At 41.0% G+C, this 17,160-nt stretch overlaps 1 pseudogene; it reads left to right on the forward strand.

Moving 5' to 3' along the window:
- The first annotated feature begins 15,814 nt into the window (after positions 1–15,814).
- On the forward strand, positions 15,815–16,880 carry LOC102432005 (annotated as a pseudogene).
- Positions 16,881–17,160: the final 280 nt, after the last annotated feature.

Raw genomic sequence — 17,160 nt, forward strand, 5'->3', positions numbered from 1 at the left:
CGGGCCTCTAGTAATGTAATAAAATGTCTATTTTATACCTCATTATTATTATTAATCTCTTATTGTGCCTACTTTATCAATTAAACTTTATCACATGTATGTCTGTATAGGAAAAAACATAGTGTATTTAGGGCTCAGTGCTCTCCATGGTTTGGGGCATCCATTGGAGGTCTTAGACCATATTTTCCGTGGATAAGGGTGGACTACTGTACCTTGCTCTATGTACCTCTTCCATCTGGCTATTCCTGAGTTATATCCTTTTACAATAAACTGATGTTCTAGTAAGTAAACTATTTCTCTGAGTTCTGTGAGCCAACTCTGGCAAATCAATCAAACCCAAGGAGGAGATTGTGGGAACCTCTGATTTCTAGCCAATCAGTCAGAAGTACAGGTAACAACCTGGACTTGCAACTGGTGTCTGAAGCCCAAGGACCGGTCTCTGGAACCTCCAATCTACAGCTGGTCAGTTGGGGGGGCGGGGGGACTCTTATAGGACTACTAGTAAACAAATGGGATCTGATGCTATTTCCAGGTAGATAGCGTCAGATCTGAGTTGAATTGTAGAATGCTCAGTGGTTCTGGAGAATTACGTGGTGCTGTGTGGGAATCCCTCCCCCGCCCCCCCCCCACACACACACATTGGAAATTGGGTCTCAGAACCCTACTTACCCTCTTACCCTTGTGTAAGTGTCATGCCCGATGATCGTCGCCTTCTCTAAAAAGCTTCCTTTTCTTTTTTTCCCAGTCTTAGTCCCAAAGACCCTTCACATTATCATACTTCTAACTTTGGGGACCATCTCTCCCCAGTTCCAGCTGTTTGTCCTGCCTTTTTCTGTCATCAATATTTTCAAAAGGTAAATATGTCTGCATATGAGATAGCTACTTATAGATTGCTTTATTATAAAACAAACTGTGATATAATCCACAATATATCGAAAAGAAGGCTTACAGACAGCTTCAAAATTGTTAAGCTTTTAGTAGTCATTAATTCATCAATTTATTCATTCATTTAGCAAATGCTTGTTGCGTATATACTACATATGTGCTGAGCACTGAAGGATATGCAAAGGGAATAAAATCCACCTTCTCCCCTGGAGTTAGGATGTAAAAGGTATACAAGCCTGAAAGAGTTATGTAAAAATGCAAAGACAGCAGGCAAATCCAGTGGTAAAAAAAAGAGGTTTTGCTGAAGCTGTATTATCATTTAGAGAGGGTGAAAATTACACTGGTTAGAACAATTTTCTAGACAATTTTTTTCTAAATAAAATGTTTGTTTCAGCAAATCAAGTTTTTCAGACAATTTTTTTTCAAGGGAAAAACAGTAAGTCTATTTTGGAAGAAGGAGAGTTATATTTAAAAAAGAGAGAGAGAGAGAAAGTATTTGTAGAAGAAAGCAATGTTTCCACTGCCAGCCCTCAGTTCCAAATGTCTCATTATTTTTCCCAAGGGACCTATTAAACCCTCCAGTAAAGCTGAAGCTGGGTTCCAAATGGTGCCTAGAAACTAGAATTCCAAAATGGTGACAGAGATGATTTCCTTACCATACTCTCTGTGTATATATAGTGTCCGTCACCAATGAGCCTGTGGTGACATCGGGTGCAGACTGCGCCTCCTGGGCCAACTCCCCACAGAGGAAGCCCTCTGTTAGCCTGCTCATATCTGGAGCAGGAGAAAACCTTTTGAATTAAATTACCAAGAAATAATGTATGTGAAACCACGTTAAAGGCAGAGAAATTAATATGGAAATAAGGCTGTGCCATTTGTCAGGTAAATATGGAAATAGAACCCGATAAAAAAGTTTCTTGCTCGTGTATTCCCTTCAATGCAAACCAAACCTAGAAGCTATCCGCTTGCAGTGGTTCTCAACCTGTGGGTCGCGACCCCTTTGGCGGTCGAACGACCCTTTCACAGGGGTCGCTTAAGACCATCCTGCATATCAGATATTTACATTACGATTCATAACAGTAGCAACATTACAGTTATGAAGTAGCAACGAAAATAATTTTATGGTTGGGTCACAACATGAGGAACTGTATTAAAGGGCCAGAAGGTTGAGAACCACTGGCTTAGAGTAAGGGAGATGTGAAATAATCAGTGTCCAAGGACTCTACTTTGAGTAGTAGAAAACATACTGTCTTTTGTTAAATAAATGAACAAATATATCTTTTCAAAAAACCTGTTAGTTTCATCAAATGCTCTACATCTTTCAGTAGCCATAATTCTATCATCAAATAATTTGACTTGCACCAAATAAATAAGCCAATTTTAGAGTTGAAAATGACAGTTTCAGACATGTGTTCATTTCTTCCACAAATGCCAATAATAAACACCTCTGAGAGCAGGAGGGAAAGGCTGTCCTACTGATTTGAGGTGTCCCCTGGACTTCCCAGAACATCCTAATGTCCCGTATTCTGTACCACGTCTCTGTTCATATCCTTGGATTGGTCAAACCGAGCATCTTCCTAATGGGCATTTATTGTTGCTTCTATTTAGGTCTCCTGCTTTGCAAGAACTGCTTCCACCCCTACTCCAACCAGGTTGCTTTGTTGGTGGCTCCCAACTAGAATATCAGGAGTAGGCATATGACCCTTAGAAACATCTAAAATTACTATGTCCTCTTGGTTGATTGAACCTCTTTATTACAAAATGACTTTTAGCCTTCTTTGTCCCTGGTAATCTATATATATAAAAGCCTTAGCAACCATCTGACCATTTGACCGACTGGTAGCTATGACGTGCAATGACTACGAAGGGGCAGACGCTCAACGCACAGGCATGGAGACATGGAAAAGACTGATGAATCTTAGTGGGAAGGGGGGAGGGGGGAGGGCAGGAAGAGATTAACCAAAGATCTTATATGTATACTAGAGGCCTGGTGAAGGATTCGTGCACTGGTGGGGTCCCTTGGCCTGGCCTGTGGGGATTGGGCCAAAACCGGCAGTCCGACATCCTTTGAGGGGTCCCGGATTACAAGAGGTGCAGGCCAGGCCAAGGGACCCCACTGGTGCACGAATCTGTGCACGGGGCTTCTAGTATAATCATCATCTTTGATCAGAAACCTATTTAGTAGGGTATCCATAACAAAATACTTACTAGTACATGAAGTTTTGCATATCATAGCTTTTACCTCATCATTATCAAAGTATTACATTTTTCACAGAAAAATGTAAACAATTTAGAAATGTACAAAAGTAGAAAATTAAATTATTTCTATGCCCAATCCCATAGCCCAGAGATGACTATTAACAGTTCTGTGTAGATGAAGCTGACCTTTTGTTTCTATGCATCTATTTAGGAAGTGATGAGGGAGAAAAGTTGAATCACATCCCCTCCAGGGAATCCTCTGATCCCCATGCCTCTAAATTTCATGGTCCTCTTCTACCCATGTTCCACTGGCCAGAACTCAGTCACAAGGCCCCAAGCACCTGAAAGGGAGGGTGAGAAATTCAGTATAGCTGTGGCCCCGGGAGGTAAAGGAAATGGGTTTTGAGGAAACATGGCAGTCTCTACCACAACCCATCCTCTCAGTCTTAAGCACTCCACCCTTTCCCTGAAGACCAATTCCTATGTTTTCAACTTATTTTTTCAAACACCAAGTATAGCAATGTTCTGCCTCCCCCAGCACCTCCAATCCATTGACCCCATCATCTCTTCAGTCTCTCTTGTCCCATCTCTCATATCTTCATTTACCTTTTTACTTGACTTGGATGCCAAGTTCCACTATTATAATCACCCCCTCTTGTAAACCTTTAACCCCCTCTCTCTGTCTTAGAATGTCTGTTGGTTGCTGAAAATCATCTCAGTGAAGCTTGAACGCATGTAACGAGGGTTCTGCAACATGCCAAAAGCAACTACTCACAAACCTCTATCACAGTATCTAGTTTGGGGCCTTGTATTTATGCTGGTATCATGGCCTAACCAACCCACCTGTAAGGATACATGGCCTTTCTTTTTTGGTTCTCAGAGATGCTAACTCTCAACTCTATGAACATTTAGTTTGGTACTGATTAGTGATATTTGCTAAGTATGAAACAATCTCCAGAAGTCAAAAAATGGTTAACAAATTTCTTTTTTAAAAAAAACAAGCAACAAGTTAGTGGGAAATATTCGAAACTTTAGAGTGAAAACTAATTTCCTTAAATATAACATTTCTTCAAATCAATAAGAACCATCTCATGACTAGGTAGGAGAACACATGAGACATTGCCAAAAAAAAAGATGCAAATGACCCTTAGACATATGAAAATATGCTCAACCATATGTGTAATAAGAAAAAATGTAAAACTATATCCCTCTAATCAGATTAGTAAACTATGTTAGTGAGGCTCTGAGGAAATAGGAATTTGCTCACACAAAACTAGGGAGAATATAAATTGATAAATCTTTCTGGAGGTTAATCTGGCAATATTAAAATTACAAATCCACATAACCTTTGACCCAGTCATCTTACTTCTAAAGATTCTTCCTACAGATATACTCACACATGTAAAATAACTTATGTACAGAATTATTCATTATAGAATTGTTGGTAATTGCAAAAGATTGAGAACCACTTGAAAAGCCTAGCAATAAAGACCTGGTCAAATTGATTTTCCATGTAGCTACCCTAAGTCTTTTTTTAAAAGTGAAGAGCTTTATGTATTAACTAGAGGCCTGGTGCATGAATTCATGCATGGGTGGGGTTCCTTGACCTGGCCAGCAATTGGGGCTGATTGTGGCCATCTTGCCCAGTTTCAATCAGTGCGGGCCAGCTTGGGGGAGGGACTGCAGGAGGTTGGCTGGGCACGGAAGGTTGGCTGTGGGAGCGCACTGACCACCAGGGGGCAGCTCCTGCATTGAGCATCTGCTCCCTGGTGGTCAGTGCCCGTGTTAGCAACCGGTCATTCAGTCCACCAGTCGTAACGATCGCTTAGGCCAGTGGTTCTCAACCTTTGCTGCACATTACAATCACCTGGGAATCTTTTTAAAGTCCTGATTTCTGGGCCTCATCCTCCGGAAATTCTGTTTCTTTGTTATGGGGTGGGGCCACAACATTAGTAACAAAGAAACAGAATTTCTGGAGGATGAGGCCCAGAAATCAGAATTTTAAAAAGATTCCCAGGTGATTCTAATGTGCAGCCAAGGTTGAGAACCACTGGCTTAGGCTTTTATATATATAGATATGACACAATTTCCATGTTATATTGTAAAAAAAATAACAAGGTACTGAACAGAAAGTATAATGTGCTATTATGCTAATATAATACGCTATATTATAATATATTATCATAATGTGCTATTATATGAAAATAAGATGAATGAAAATGAATGGAATAAGGTCTGTATTTGAGTTAGTAATATACTAGTGATATGAACATCATTTTCCTTAGTTTTGAGTATGTGCTATGCTTATGTAAGATGTTATCCTTGGGGGAAGCTGTATAAAGTGTACACAGAAACTCTGCAATGTTTTTATAGCTTCTTGTGATTCATAAACTAGTTCAAAAGATCAAGTTATTTTTTATAAATTTTTATTTATTTCAGAGAGGACGAGATAAAAACAATGATGAGAGAGAATCATTGATCGGCTGCCTCCTGCATGCCCCCAACTGGGGATCGAGCCCACAACCCAGGCATGTGCCCTTGACCAGAATTGAACTGGGACTCCTCAGTCCGCAGGCCGACAATATCCGCTGAGTCAAACCTGCTAGGGCAACAAAGTTATTTTTAAAAGGAGTTGATGAGTGTACACATGTGTATATGTAATTGCATGTGAATGTATAAAACCTCTGAAGGGCGGGCTACACAACCAACTGGAAACATTGATTGAATCTGGGAAGGGGCATTAAGTGGCTGGGGACTAGGCAAGGACATTCCTCAGTATATCCTTTGTTGTTTGTGGATTTAAAATTTAAAATCAAGATTTTGAGGAGGGAAGGTACATGATGAAAATGAAGGAAGACAAGTAGAAATCACAAGTGAACATTAGGTTACAGTCCTGGGTTTCTCAGAATATGCTCACCAGCAGTGAGAACACTGATCCTCTTTAGTCTTCAGGAAAGAAATGCCCATGTTTTCTCCAATTTGCTTTGCTCTTTCTTTAAAATCGATGTGCTGAAATGTGCATTTATATCATAACTTAGTGAAAAGAAGGAGCACCTAGAACCGGAAAGTTAGAGAAATTTGCAGTCAATCATCAGCAAGGTATACTTTTATTTTCCTTTCCAGGGATACTGGTAATTTCTTAACATATTACTTATATTTTATAACATTATTGCAAGGAAAGCATTGGTGATTATTTTGAAATTGTTTTCTAGCTTTTTAAAGAAAGTTAATTCACATTCACCTCCTTTATTATATAGACCAATGTGTTTCAAAGGCAAGAAATCTGTAGTACTTAGAAGTAGGGGACACTTGAAATTGGCAGAATAACCTCAAAAAATTGGGGGAAGGATGATCATTATATGTATTTTTCAAATTAAAAATTATCATAGAAGCAAATTTTTCCTTTTTCTGGCTGAACTTTAAAAATCAACTTTTATTTCATGATTTAACTATCTTTAATAACTTATTTGGGTTAGTAAGTAACCCTGGAATAATTCCCACAACTGAGTGCATAAATTGAGGCTAATTCATTTGAACAACTGAAAGCAGCATTTGCTAATTGCCATTTTCTAAATAAAATTAAAAGAAAGCTGCTGGCAGTAGAGTGTTTGTTAATAAATAAGAAATGGTTTCTCAAGAAGCCAGAAGTGGCGCAGCACAGCAGATTTGAGAGCTAATGTTTACTCTTTTAGATTTTAAAGAAACACAACCAATTTAAAACCTGTGTGTAAATTATTGGGCATTTATATGAGTTTCTCGTGAAATTAATCTTTGTTATTTAATGACCGAGTACATTAGCCCACCCGAAAGGAAGGGGTTCTTCAGTTCATACAAATTCCAAGCAGCCCTGGGCAGATGTGGAGCTGAAGAACAGCGCCCATCCTTCCCAACATCCTGAACCAACAGTCCAACCTATGTGACTGGTACCTCCATCCACCCAGATGCACAGACCATAATCAAGGGAGTCATTTTTGGTATCTCTGTTCTCTTTACCCTCCACTCAATCAAGTCCAAAGCCTTTCTCAGTAAGGTTCCTATACAGACCTGTCCATATTTGATGTCCTCACTTCCTCTCCTTGTTTAATCCATTCAGTCCAGTTGGGCTGATTTGGCCTCCAAAGTATAACCACAACCCTGTGTCTCACCACCTCCACTTGTACCGCCTACATTGAAGCCACAACATCCAGCCTGATTTGTGCAGCAGCCTCCCAACTAGTCCCCCTGCCCCCACTCTTACCCAAACACCATCCATCCTGCACAGGACACCCAGAGCAACGATCAGACTCCTTAACTCCTCTTCCTGGCAACTGCCAGTGGTTTAACACTACCCTGGGCTCACAAAGCAAAATGTAACCACATCCTATAGGCCTCTACAAGATCTCCAACCTCACCTCTGACCACCTCCACCCTCACTCCCCGCCTCCTCCTTCCTGCCATCCCTCCAACTCTTCAAACTTTTGCACTGTGGAACTTTGTGCTTGCTGCTTGTTCCGCCTGGAGCAATCATTCAGCTGGTCTACACGTGGCTCCTTCTCATCGTTCCAGGCTCAACCTGGATATCTTCAAGAGGTCTCCCAGTCCATGTACTTAAAAACAACCTTTCCACTCATTCTTTATCATACTGTGCTATTTTGTTCTCATTACCCCAAATCATCTTATTTTTCAGTCACATGATTATGGCCTGTCTTTCTCAACTAGCAACTAAATTCCTGGAGGGCAGAGAGTCTGGCTTGTTTTCTGCTGTGTCCCCAGGTAGAAGGTGAGCAAAGGCAATGTGCCCCCAGATCGACTCTAGGTCAGAGCCAGTCCCCCTCAGGCAAGGGAGAGGAATCTGGAACCGGGGCCCTGGACCAAAGGCTGCTGTGGTCTGGGGCTCCGATGGGTGCCCATGAGGATAACTTCTCCAGGAATAGGGGATTCTTTCCAGCAAAGCTTGTTTCCATTGGCTCAGAGACACAAAGGGGCTTAGCCTAGGAATGCCAGGCCTTCGGTCTCCAGTGCTGGAGGGGCGGAGACAGGAGGGCGGGGCATTTAGGGACAAGTTTCAAGGATTGTAATGAGTGTTAATAACAACAACATGGGTTGAATGTGATCTGCGTGTTAAACACTATGCCCAGCACTTTATAGGAGTTACCTCATTTAATGCTCACAGCTTCCCTGAGGGATTGGTAGTTTAAGACACATAACATAAAATCTACCACTTTAAACATTTTAAGTGTACAGTTCAGTGGCGTTAAGTACATTCACATTGTCGCGCAAGCATCACCACTATCCATATCCAGAATTTCTTCATTTTCCCAAAATGAAACTCCATACGCATCTATAATAATAAAAGTATAATATGCTAATTAGACCAGACAGCCAAATGACCTTCTGGATGTCCTTCCAGGTGACCTTCCGGACAAAGCCAGGGCTGTGAGGGCTGAGCCCCTTGCACGAATTTTGTGCATCAGGCCTCTAGTTAAATAATAACTCCCCATTTCTTCCCCCTGCCCCCAACAGAGCCCCTGGTAACCACTATTCTACTTATGTCTCTATAAATTTGACTATTCTAGGTACCTTATATAAGTGGAATCATATAATATTTGTCCTTTTTGTATCCGGCTTATTTCACATAGCATGTTTTTAAGGTTCATCCACTTTGTAGCTTGTGTCAGAACTTCCTTCTTTTTGTGGATGAGTAATATTCCATTGTATGTATATAGCATATTTTGTTTGCTCATTCATCTGTCAATGGACACCTGAGTTATTTCCACCTTTTAGCTATTGTGAATAATGCTGCTATGAATGCTGGTGTAAAAATATCTTTTTGAGTTCCTGCCTTCAATTCTTTTGGATATATATACAATCAGAAGTGGAATTAATGGCTCATAGGGTAATTGAGTTCATATGGCAATTCTGATTAATTTTTTGAGAAACCACTTTTTTAAAAATAATAGTCATTCTAAGGGGTGTAAAGTGCTATTTAAATGTGTTTTTTATTTTCATTTCCCTAACAATTAGTGATGTTGAGCATCTATTCACGTGCTTATTGGCCATCTATATATTTTCTTTGGAGAAATGTTTATTCAAGCCCTAAGTTCATTTAATTGGGTTGTTTTTTGTTTTGTTGAGTTGTAGCAGTTCTTTATATATTCTGAATATTAATCCTTATCACATATTTGATTTGCAAACATTTTCTCCCATTTCATAGGTTGTCTTTTCACTCTGTTGATAATGTCCTGAAAGACACACATTTGTAATTTTGATAAAATCCTCTTTTCATAAAATTTTATCCATTTCTTCTTTTGTTGCCTGTGCTTTTTGGTGTCATATCTAAGAACTCGATGACAAATCCAATGTCATGAAGCTTTTCCCCTATGTTTTCTTCTAGGAGTTTTTTTGTTTGTTTGTTTTAGCTTGTATGTGTAGGTCTTTGATACATTTTGAGTTGATTTTTGCATATGGTATAAGGCAAGGGTACACCTTCACTCTTTTGCATTTGGATATCCAGTTTTCCCAGCACCATTTGTTGAAAAGGCTGTCCTTTCTCTATTGAATGGTCTTGGCATCCTTGTTGAAAATCATTTGACCACATGTTGAGAGTCTATTTTGGGGCTCACCACTCTATCCCATGGGTCTGTATTTTTTGTCTTTATATGAGAACTACGCTGCTTTGATTACTATAACTTTGTAGTAAGCTTTTAAATTAGGAAGTGTCAGACTTCCAACTTCGTTCTTCTTTCTCAAGATTGTTTTGGCTATTTGGGGGTCCCTTGAAATTCTATATGAACTTTAGAATGGAATTTTCTATTTCTGCAAAACACTGTCATTGGGAATTATGTAGCAATTGTATTGAATCTGTATATTGCCTTTGGTAGCATTGACATCTTAATTATGTTAAGTCTCTCAGACCTTGAACATAGGATGTCTTTCCATTTATTCAGGTGTTCTTCAATTTCTTTCAGCAATGTTTTATAGTTATCAGTGTACAAGTATTTACACCTAACTATTTTATTTTTTTAAATATATTTTATTGATTTTTTACTGAGAGGAAGGGAGAGGGATAGAGAGCTAGAAACATTGATGAGAGAGAAACATCAATCAGCTGCCTCTTGCACACCCCCTACTGGGGATGTGCCCGCAACCAAGGCACATGCCCTTGACCAGAATCGAACCTGGGACCCTTCAGTCTGCAGGCCGACGCTCTATCCACTGAGCCAAACCGGTTAGGGCTACGCCTAACTATTTTATTCTTTTTGATGCTACTGTAAATAAAATTGTTTTCTTAATATCTTTTTCAGATTGTCCATTGTTAACGTGAAGAAGAACATCTTTAGACCATCTAACCCTAATTTTTGTGCATTGACTTTGTATCCTGAAACTTTGCTGAATGTATTTGTCCTAACAGGTTTTTTCCATGGAATTTTTAGGATTTTCTACATATAAGACCATGTTATGGGTAATCAGAGATAACTTTATTTCTTCCTTTTCAGTTGGTACTATTTTCATCCTCACTTTATAAGTTAGAAACTCAGTATACCAGATAAGAATGCATTCTGGAAGTAACAATCTACTGGGGCTTGACAGGTGAATTGTTTGTTTTTCTTACTGAATGAGAAGTCCAAAGTCCAGAGCTGGTGCAGAGGCTCCATAACACAGTTCAACCATTAGTCTCTGTCTGTTTTCCCCTCTCCCTTCTTAGCATGGCGACTCTCCTTTCCAAGCCACAGGATAGTTGCTGCACCTCTAGGATCATGTCAGCACCAGGAAGGAAGAGCAAGGAAGAGTTTTCTCCTCTCAAAGATTTATCTTACATTTGGGATGGATTCTGCCCCACCTCACCCACCAGCTGATTTGCCCTTACATCTCTCTAGCCATAACTGGGTCAGAGCCCACCTTTAGATTAATCCCTGGCCAAAGGAAAGAGATATCTATGACTGTTCTTGACAAATCATGATACATACCCTAGGGCTAGGTAAGATATGGGTTCATCTGAGGTCAGGGATGTCTTTCCAATACTATCTGAGCAGATTCATGTTCTGTAGGCAGACAGAAACTAAGAGATGGCTCTTGGAAGCCCAGGGTATCAGTGAAACTGAGGCACAGAGTAGTTAAGGGGAAAAGCCAGGATTCTAATCCAGACAGTCTAACCCTGAAGCCTGCTCTTCTAACTAAATACACAGAGGAACAGGGGGTCTTGTGCCCAATAAACCAAACCAAGACAATGATTGAGTAGGCCTTGTTATCTTAGGGCATGCATGGGAATACCGAGAGAGGTGGCAATACCAGAGTCCCCTGGAGGGCTTTTTCTGAACTATAGCTCTCCCCAGACATTCTGGTGTGACCCTCCAAAAACACATGTGGCCCATGGCCAACCCCCATGGGAATCAGTGCGTTTGTGAGCCACGGCTATCAATAGCTCTGTTGAATTAGGGGAAAGGTTAAGAACCACTGTGATAAGGAACATGCAAACTATGCATGAATTCAGTGTTATACTTTTTAGTTGATTTTGAGAGATTTGCTTTTGTCTTTTTCATGTTGGGTGACATTATTTGTTTGCAGGAGGAACTTCATCAGGGATGGAGGAAAATTCCAGCCAGTGGGTAGAGATGGGAACATGGTTTAGCCTCTGGAGAGAGAAAGCTGGCAAGAGTCCTAGCCATACAAGTAATGATTTATAGCTCTGCCATTCAGACCAGACATACAGTGTGGGTGACAGAGGAAGGCTAGAGTTGGTGGCTCCATTGGTATCAGGTTCAATAAATACCCATCGTAAGGAATGGCAGAAAGTCCAAATTCCTACTTGTGGTGCACGTGGGGCATTTTACATGCTATCAGGCTTGGTAAACATTGACTTAGGAGCTGAGCCTATAGGTTGAAAATCTTAGATCATACCCTTCGCATTCGTGGATTTTTTTTTTTAGTGGTGGTTAGCTTGTAGCACAGCGAAATGCACAGAAAATCAAATAACTCAATTACAAATAACAGGGATGCAGACGGTTTCATGCAGAATGGGAAACGTGAGTGTGTGAACTTCGGCAGGGGGGTGCCTTGTTGGAGGGAACTTGATATTGGTTATTGCTTAGTTAATTGAAAAGAATTAATGAGAATATGGTATCATAAGAAAAATTATAAATCCCTTAGGCATTTTTTGAATTTAGGACACATCATTGTATACAGAGTCACCATTCAATTGACACACTATAGCCAAGGCCTTTTATTTGAATCTAGGTCTGTGATTAAAGTTCTGTATCATGTTTCTAGAATCAACCACACTCATAAACCATTTTGTGGGCAGAATCCTTCCGCAGCTTTACCGTATTCCTCAATCCATTACACTAGTTTGCCCACATCTAATTTTGCAACATTTCCTTTTAGCAATTCACTTTCATCAAGTGTTCTCAAAACACTCCCAAGGCATTCAAAAGAGGTTTTGCAGAAACAAATCTCGTTTGGCACTTATATGACATTGGTTTGGTACGACTTAATTATGTAATTATAATAAAAGGCACAACTGGAATAAAACAGGTCTGAGGCCAATTGCAGCTCAATGGGTGAGAACAGAAGTGTCCAGATATTTGACATGCCATTGGCATGTCATAGGTGTCTATCTGTATGTTTTAAGAAGTAATGGAGAGTTGCGTTCAATCAGATGGATGGGTTAAGTAGACGGTAGTTAGTCCTGCTTCTATGAAATATAACATGAGTTGCATTCTTAATAGATCCAATCTTGTGAATGTTGCTTTGGCTTTATCCCATTTAATCTTCTCAGCAATCAATGAAGTGAATGCCATTATTATCTTCATTTTAGAAGTGAGAAAATTGAAGCTCGAAAAGATTGTCATTTGTTCAAGGACCCACCAAGTTAGTACATGGCAGTAACCGAATTTTAACACAGAATGTCTTATTCCAAAACTGGTGTTTTTTACTGCTTCTTTAAAATATTCCTTTTTGAGAATTGGTAAACCAGAGGGCAGAGACAGGTAGCCTCAGGGGTGTAATGTATACACAATTGTTTTGCCCCTTGAGAATAGCACCCTGATTTTCCTTTAGGATAACACACCTTTCTTGTACCTCAAATAGGATCTACCTTGTTTCCATCTTAGCTCTAAGAGTCAGTATGTGACCCAGAGATGTCCAATGATAGTATTGTACTTTATCCTCCTAACCACAGCGATTGGTTGAGAGATGGGCACATGACTCAAGTCAGGCCAATGAGTGTTAAGCCTGGACTGTTCCTAGCAATATTGGAAGAGTACTTTTCTACCCCTTACACTCCTACCCCTATGTTCACTAGCAAAGGACCACGGAAGCAGCAGACATCACTGCTGTTTGCAAAATCCTGTCTGACCATGAAGTCAACACAAGAAAGCAAAGCCAAGAAGTGGAAAGAAAGAGACCAGTCATTCATCAGTCATTGAGCCTCTGGATCCAGCCATGCCTGAATTCTGACATACCAGTTCCTGATGATGTTCAAAACCCAGTTCCTATCCTCAAGGACTGGTGGTGGAACTCAGATCTCATAAATATGTTTAACTTATATCAAACAAAAAATGTTTAAATCATATTTCATTGTCTGTTTTTATTTACCTCCCTTTTTCCTTATACTTCTCAGCATTCCTATTTTACTTTTCTGACTCACTCCAAGTGGATAATTAGAATTTTTTTTTTGTCTGAAAATACTGTATTTCTGGTCTAAGCCTACAGGAAGATGTATATGTACAGAACCACAAACAGTTTGGCTGTGGAACCTCTTTTCAAATGAAATCTTATCTGGAATTCCAGGATATAAAATTGTAGCTCTTCAGGTTGAAGGTGGTACAGGGGGCCTGAGGAGCACAGACTGATGACCTCCGCTATGACAACGCTGTTGTCTGACAAGTCCTTGTATTTATAGTACATGATGGTAGGTCTTGACAAAGTACAGAATAGAATTTTAACAAACCTAACCATTTTTGAAAACCCTTTGTCAAATCTTGTCATATGTTATGAGGATCCATCAAAATGACAATTTGCACATTCTGCCACATCATTATTTCTTTAAAACAAAGAGAAAATTCATGACATTAACTGTAAAAAGAAAATGTAAAAAGGCATGTCTAACATCATCTCTCTCTTTCTCTGTTTTAACAATTATGTGTCTTATAAAACAGAAGGTAGATATGGAACCAACACTGTAATTTTACTAGGGCAAAAGTTTCAAAAAGACTATAGCAGAAAATAGAGAAGGGGATTTTGGAGAGTTCAGGTATGTATTTTAAGCCCCTGTGGCTGCAGCAGCAGCAACTCAAAAGATAAATGAACAGCTGTAATGTTTTAGGGCAGGCAGTTTTAAGCAGGACCTTAACAAAATCATCACCACCATCATTACCTTCATCACCATCACCATCACCACCACCACCATCATCTTCTCTAATGTTTTGAGCGCTGAGCCTGTGTTGGACATCATGCTAAGTGTGTTGTGTACAGCATCTCAGTTCATCCTCAGCATGGCCCTCAGAGGGAAATACTGACATTATCCCTGAGTGATTAAGTGGCTTGCTCAAGGTCACATAGCAGATAAGTGGCAGAACGGAGACCAGACCTGAAGTCAATCTGGCCCCAAAGTTCTTCAATGCAATCGAAGCGTGTGAGCAAATATTGGACTGTGAGGAACAAAATATCCCAATGCAGGTCCATCAGCCAATGCAGGCTGGTCTCACCCTCTTACTCACCCAAGGGGAATGGCTGTAAAGTTGCACAAGTCTGAGATTCATGACACCTTATGCGTGCCATTGTATAGTTCAAAGACCTGGAGCAAAGATTCTCTCCTTCATTTTCTCAGGAGTTCTCTCAGCTAAGGAGAGATCGTTTTTGAACTCATAGAAATAAAACAGAACGGTGGCTGCCAGGGGCTGCAGATGGAGAGAATGGGGAGATGCTAAGAAGATACAAACTTCCAGTTATAAGATGGCATGGTGAGGATAGTTAACGATACTGTATTATATGCTAAAGTTACTAAGAGAGTAGATCTTAAATGTCTTCACCCCTAAAAAAGTGGTAATTATGTTAACAGACATGTATTAACCATTTCACAATCTATGCATTGTACACCTTAAACTTATACAATGTTATGTGACAACTATATCTCAATAAAACTGGGGAAAAAAAAGAGAGGAAGGTTTTATTATTTCTTACACGTATTCTAAAGAAGAAAAAACAAAGACACGGGTGAAACTTTCCAGGCCACACAAGAAATTCTTACTCCTTGTGCACATCTCTCTGTCATAAGCCACTGGGTACATAAGAAAGGACTTTTGCCCTGATCTCTGATCTTTCTAGTTCCAACTTGTGTATTCCAGGAAAGGTGATGGCCAGAGGGAAGGGAGGGGCAAGGGCTGGGTAGAAATGGGGGTAGAGGAATAGTGTCAACAATAAAGATAAAGTTAAAAAACTTAAGAAAAAAATAAATGGGACCTTAAGAACATGATTATAATAGCGAATATTTGTTGAGCATTTACTATGTGCTTTATATACATTACTAGAGGTCCGGTGCACAGATTCGTGCACCGGTGGGATGCCTTGGCCTGGCCTGTGCCTCTCGCAATCCAGGACCCCGCAGGGGATGTCGGACTGCTGGTCCTATCCTCACAGGCCAGGCTGAGGGACCCCACCAGTGCACAAATCTGTGCACCAGGCCTCTAGTATGCATATAAGATCTTTGGTTAGCTCTCGCCACGCGTCCTTGTGGGAGTGACATTGTCTTTAAACCCTGCGTGGCAATCTCTGACACACCGCCGTGATGCCCAGGGAAGGCAGGGCGACCTGGAAGTCCAACTACTTCCTTGAGATCATCCAACTTCTGGATGGTTATCCAAAATGCTTCATTGTGGGAGCAGACAATGTGGGCTCCAAGCAGATGCAGCAGATCCGCATGTCCCTCCACAGGAAGGCTGTGGTGCTGATGGGCAAGAACACCATGATGCGCAAGGCCATCCAAGGACACCTGGAAAACAACCCCGCTCTGGAGAAACTGCTGCCTCATATCCGGGGAAATGTGGGCTTTGTGTTCACCAAGGAGGACCTCACTGAGATCCCGGACCTGCTGCTGGCCAGTAAGGTGCCAGCTGCTGCCCGTGCTGGTGCCATTGCCCCGTGTGAAGTCACTGTGCCAGCCCAGAACACTGGTCTGGGGCCGGAGAAGACCTCCTTCTTCCAGGCTCTAGGCATCACCACTAACATCTCCAGGGGCACCATTGAAATCCTGAGCGATGTACAGCTGATTAAGACTGGAGACAAAGTGGGAGCCAGCACAGCCACACTGCTGAACATGCTGAACATCTCCCTCTTCTCCTTTAGGCTGATCATCCAGCAGGTGTTTGACAATGGCAGCATCTACAACCCGGAAGTGCTTGACATCACAGAGGAAACTCTGCATTCCCGCTTCCGGGAGGGTGTCCGCAATGTTGCCAGCGTATGCCTTCAGATTGGTTACCCAACTGTTGCATCAGTACTCCATTCTATCATCAATGGGTACACGCGAGTTCTGGCTTTGTCTGTGGAGACTGATTACACCTTCCCACTTGCTGAAAAGGTCAAGGCCTTCTTGGCTGATCCATCTGCTTTTGTGGCTGCTGCCCCTGTGGCCCCTGCCACCACTGCTGCTCCTGCTGCTGCTGCAGCCCCAGCCAAGGTTGAAGCAAAGGAAGAGTTGGAGGAGTCGGACGAGGATATGGGATTTGGTCTCTTTGATTAATTACCAAAAAGCAACCAGCTCAGCCAACTCTATTTGAGAAACAAGGAAATAAAGCTTACTTCTCTTAAAAAAAAAAAAAGAAAAAAAAAAGATCTTCGGTTAATCTCTTCCCGCTCTCCCCCTCCCCCCTTCCCTCTGAGATTCATCAGTTTGTTACATGTTTCCATGCCAGTGCATTGACTGTCTGCCCCCTGGTGGTCATTGAGCGTCATTGCTACCGGTCAAACAGTCGAACAGTCGAATGGTCGTTTAGGTTTTTATATATATAGATATCATTTATACCTCACAGCAACCCTCTGCAGTAGGTACTCCTTTCCCCATGTTAGGAAAGAGGATATAGAGGTTTAGAGTGGTTAAGA

The sequence above is a fragment of the Myotis lucifugus genome, unplaced genomic scaffold, assembly GCF_000147115.1.
Source record: "Myotis lucifugus unplaced genomic scaffold, Myoluc2.0 scaffold_103, whole genome shotgun sequence".
In the NCBI taxonomy this organism is placed as follows: domain Eukaryota; kingdom Metazoa; phylum Chordata; class Mammalia; order Chiroptera; family Vespertilionidae; genus Myotis; species Myotis lucifugus.